The sequence below is a fragment of the Trachurus japonicus genome, chromosome 13, assembly GCF_045865225.1.
Source record: "Trachurus japonicus isolate A0001 chromosome 13, Traja_1.0".
Taxonomy (NCBI): Eukaryota; Metazoa; Chordata; class Actinopteri; order Carangiformes; family Carangidae; genus Trachurus; species Trachurus japonicus.
Genome location: NC_140919.1, coordinates 41,545,699 through 41,551,422, shown reverse-complemented (window position 1 = coordinate 41,551,422; position 5,724 = coordinate 41,545,699).

The window sequence follows — 5,724 nt, the reverse complement described above, 5'->3', positions numbered from 1 at the left end:
GAAGTGCATTTAACTGCTCCCCCATCTCGCTGGGCTCCTTCTCCAGCTTTGAGTGTCTCAGCTTCTTTTTAAAGAATGAACTCCCAATTTTATGTGTCTTAATCTACAGCCCCCCCCCCCAAATCCACTGCTGGTTTTTACAGGAATTTTCGGATCTGTTATCTCTCATTATGTCACAACACGACAGAGTTCTGATTTTAGGGGATTTTAATTTCACGTCTGCTGTCCATCTGCCTCCTCGTTCACCTCTGATTTTATTACTCTTATAAACTCTTTTAATTTGACTCAATCGGTAAAGCAACCAAGCCATGTTAAAGGTCACAGCCTGGATCTTGTCCTCTCCCACGGGTTCTGTCTGGATGATGTTTCTCTGACTGACTTTGAGGCCTCTGATCACATTGCAGTTCTTTTCCAGATCCCCCACCTCTCTCCAGTCCCTAAACCCACCTCATATATCAGCTCTCGTCCTCTTAGCTCACTCTCTGCTCCAACCTTCTGCCATGCCTTTACTTCAATGCGTGATAACCATCTACAGCCCCCACTCTCTGTGGATAAACTGTGATTTCAATAACTCCTGCACTACTATTCTAGAGTCCTTTGCACCCGTAAGAAATAAAAAGAAAACTGCCTCTTCATGCCCATGGTTGAGTGAACATCTCAAGCTTTTAAAGAGACAGTGCAGGAAGGCAGAGCGGAAATGGAAACAGGACAAGCACAGTGGCTCCCTCATCTCCCTTAAAGGTCTCATGTCCTCATATCAGCGTGCTGTCAAAGTGGCTAGGAACTCGTATTTTGCAGATTTGATGGCCAAACCATTCACTCTGTGACTCAACCTGCACCCAGCCAGTTTCCTGATCCCTCCCCAGAGAAATGTGAGGAATTTCTTCATCATTTTGTAAATAAGGTTGTACAGATCCGAGAGCAGTTTGACACCGTTCTTAGAGAAGCTGACACAATCTCTTACCTCCACTCTCCTTTAACTCATTTTAATGAAATCTCCTTCTCCTCTCTGGATCGAGATCTTCCACCTGCCTCTCAGACTGTTTGCCCACCTGGTTTATAAAATATGTGTTTCAGACAGTTGGTTCCGATGTTTTAGCCATTGTTAACCTATCTCTGTCAACTGGCACTTTTCCATCCCGTTTTAAACATGCCCAAAAGGCCCACTTTGGATACCTCTGTTTTAAACAATTTTTAGCTGATGGGTCCAAGAGGCTTTTTGTAGAGCTCCGTTGGATACACATGGAAACCAGTTTTCACTCCTTTAGGTGAGATGTGCTGAGGTGGCTATTTTGTTGAAATATTGAACCATTTAGCCACACCCATGCACCAACGCCCATTTAGATAAATATTCACAGGAAATAAATACTAAATGGCCCACTACCTGGAAAAAAAGAAAGAAAGAAAAAAAGAAAAAAGATCTGGGGTGTGGGTTATGGAGTTTGCTGACCGCATTCACTATCAAACAATATATTGTTATTTTGAACTTTTCTGATGTGTTCCACTTTTTCCTGAGCTTTCATGCATAGGACAGGTCTCAAATATCAAATATTCCAGCAGAACAAAATAAAAAAAACAAAATAATCTTCTTTTGGTGCCAGAATTTTATATATTTTATTAAAAACATAACTTTGCTGCATAACAGTCTCAATAACAGTGGGGGACTATCAAAAAACATGCATGGAATGCTGCATGGGTATCGATTGTCTTTGTCTCTTGTCTCTACCTCTGCTGCTCTTCAGTGTGAGGATCCAAATACGAGGTGGTAGCGGGAACTGAGGCACTCAGAGTAGGAAGGTGATTTTAAAAAGCCTTAATTGCAGCATGGTTTTAATTTGTTTGGCCATGCTGCAATAAAGGCTTTTTAAAATCACCTTCCTACTCTGAGTACCTCAGTTCCCGCTACCAAACCGTGGGGGACTCATTTATTCCTAATAGCTACCACTTTAGTGACTCATCATTTCAACCGGTTACATGTGAGAGGTCTGGCCACAGAGCTGCTATCTTTGAAGGAGAGGTATTTATTGGAATTTAATCCATCAGGCAGATACAGTAATGGACAGTTGCTGACAGGTGAACGTGACAGGCCAAGGCCAAGTTATCTGATGTGGTTGTAAGAGGTACCCGTTAATAGTCTGTAGTATTATAGTTGTTGTTTTTTTGGCTAACATCAGTTTAAATGTAGATTATATTAGGAATATATTGGTCAGTTTATCTGCAGTCACACAGCCCTTACCTTTGGAACTATATTTTCTGAACTACTGTATCCCTACACTAGCCTCGTAAACCAGTCGCTCCCGGAAATGAAATGCATTTCATTTCATTTCTGAGGGAGAGTCTGGCCTCATCCCCGTTGTAAGCGTTTGGGGTGGGAGGGAGCTGGATGGGAGTAGTAGCATTGACAGACAACCCCATTCAGCCAATCAGCAAGTTGGTGTAGTGACGGGGCTTTGCACCAGTCGGTCCCTGATTGGCCAACAAGCTGTGTCAATCACAGCAGCGACGCTGATTGGCTCGGCCTTCTGAGGGTTTCAAGCCAAACGCTTCCGTTGTAAGCGTTTGGGGATGGGGTGAGGCCAGACTCTCCCTCAGAAATGAAATGAATTGTTTTTCCGGGAGCGGCTGGTTTACTATGGAGGACTGACAGTGCCACAATGAAATATATAAATACACCATTAAATAATTACTTAAATGTGTAATTAATTAATTAAATGTAGAATTAATTAATTAAATGTAGAATTAAATACATAAATAATTTATTAAATGTGTCATTAATTAATTTAAATTGGTATTAAATACATAAATAATTTATTAAATGTGTCATTAATTCATTAAATACCAATTCATTTCATTTAAAACATATATTTAATTATTTCACTATTTAATTAATTATTTCATGGTACTGTGTTGCAGGAAAGTGCCACAATGAAATAAATAAATACACCATTAAATAATTATTTAAATGTGTCATTAATTAATTAAATGTAGAATTAAATACGTAAATAATTTATTAAATGTGTCATTAATTCATTAAATACCAATTCATTTCATGTAAAACATATATTTAATTATTTCACTATTTAATTAATTATTTCATGGTCCTGTGGTGGTTGCAGTGCACCATGAAATGTCAATCTGTCAAACTCACCCATCAAAGTCAGTGGGCGGGGCTAACGCTGATCTAGCCTAATCCATTGCTTTGGTCTGAAGTAGCCTGGAGTAACCCAGCCCCCCTGTAATCCTCTCAGCAGGCACGCCGATTTTTCCCAGTGGCCACCCGTGGTACTGCAACAAAAAATCCCATGGGGCCCAAAAAGGATTTTTCCCATAGACCGCAATAGTAAAAGAGAAGCCTGTAAAACTGTTCAAAGGACACCTCCAGCTGTAACCTCCGTTAATTACTAATCTTTGTATTCTATATTTTTAAGTCATGGACTTTTTATCCGTCAAAATGTTTTCTAACGGCCAGAAAAGCCACAGAAAAGTCTCATTTCTGGCCGTGACGTCACGGCTGTGTCCGTGCACCAGCAGTGCGCGGTCGTGTGTGTCTCTGGACCGAGGATGCCTGAACTAATGAGACGCTGTCCGGTGCTAAAATCACTCAGAAAAGTGGAAAACACGGCTCAAAGGTGAGTTTTTGTTTGGTCACATCAACTTTATGATATTTAATGTCTGTTATACAACAGTTAGTTCCGACCGGTCCCAACCGAGCAATTTGATTGGACAACGAGACATTCCATAGTGCTGATATACAGTATAACAGCACTGCGACTTTTCACAGACATAATCACTCCGCTGTTCAGCTGGACAGGAGCTAAGTCAGAGCTACGCTCCCCATACAGGAGCTGCTCCATCTCTCTGCTGCTGCTGCTGCTGCTGCTGCTGCTGCTGCTGCTGCTGCTACAGTTATAAACGGACCTGAACATTAAAACCTGGACCTGACCTGGTCCGTCTAATTGGCGATAAATCTCTACTAAACCCGGCTGGGGAAAAAATCGCCGCGGGGGCAACTACGTTTTGACGGTGATGTGTTTTGATATTAGCATTAGCTGTTGTTAGCCACGTAGCTCAGCTACTAGCTTCAACTGTGTTTATATTGATTACATAGATGATAAACAAATGTAATACGGTATCGATAACGTCTCTGTGTCTTCACGCTGGTCCTGTTGCTCCGGTGCTAATCAGACACGGGCTCAGAACCAGAACCAGCACTGGAAGCAGCTCAGTGGAGAAGCTTGTAGCTAGTAGCAAGCTAGTATGAAATGTTTATGTGTTGCCTGGCAACAGCCTTGTCTCCCTTCCAGGTGCTGAACTATTTCTGTTGGCGGAGCCAAATAAATGATTGAATAAACAAACAAATCATAATCTCTTGTAGTTTATTACTGTTCTAAAATGCGCTCGTAGCACTGTTGTATAAAAGCAATATCACACTCGAGGTCGTGCTGTTGTACTGTATATCAGCACGGTGGGATTATCTGACCGAATCACAGCCGTGCTGATATACAGTACAACAGCACTCCCTCTCGTGTGATATTGCTTAATTATTAGTCTCTTGTCAACTCGTATTCTTAAACGTAACGTTTTAATTGATGAGATCGCCTCGTAATGACTGCTTTTACTGACGTGAAACCGGACTGTTTTACATTACTGCTCCTGTAAAACTCATATTTTTCAGTAATTTTAGCTTGATAAGTCATTTATGCTGTCTGTATGTGTCTGTGTGTGTCAAATGATGTCTGTATGTGTCTGTGTGTGTGTGTGTGTGTGTCAACAGTGTCTCATCGCGGCTGATGTTCTACACCTGTTGCTCCGTTCACAACGTCCACGTTAATTTATTTTACGGCTTAATTAATGCCATGGTGGTAAAATGTAAACCGAGACTTCTCCTCCATGGTCGGTGTGTCCTGATGGTGCAGCTGCTCCCCGTCTTCCACCGGGGCCGGAGGAAGAACCATGGACGTCCTCCTCCTCCTCATCCTCCAATCTCCTCCTCACCGTCGTCAGTGTGTGTTTGTTCAGTGTCAGTATGCTAAATGATCACATAAACTCATAATCATATTATTAAATTGTTCGGAAAAAAAACAAACATGCTTGTGACTTTTTTCTGCTTCTACCAAATCCAACATCAACTGTGTCTGGGGCATCGTGTTTAATTAAAATGTCTGGTTCTGTAACAGCTGTATTTAGTGGACACTGATATTCTGCGTGTTGTGGAAATATTGTAAGGTTAAACTGTTGAATTACAAAGAGGCTGTATTCGAAACCGCATACTATACTGCTAGTACGTACTGATTTGGCCAAAATGTAGTATGTAGTATGCAGTATGCGAACAAAAGCAAAATCTGCAGTATGCGAAAAGTTCCCGGATGTCGTACTGATTCGGAAAATATCTCCAGTATGCATCTGACCAGTCTACATCGCCTACTGTATCCCACAATGCAACGCTCCCCTGACGTCTAACCGTAACCAGAGCGTAACCAAAGACGGTAGTGTAGCCGTGTACCGTAACTATAGTTTAATAAAATAAAACTTCATGCAGACTGATCGGTTCATTGTAAAATATTTATTTATTTTTTGTAAATGTGGTGATTTCTGTGGTTACACCCCGCCTTTCCGAAGCCCCGCCTTTCCGACAATAGACTTCCATTCATCGTAATAGCGGGGTTTTCTATTTTTTCTAAAGACCCCGCTACTCCGAAAAGGCTATTGGGGGAAACCCGCAGT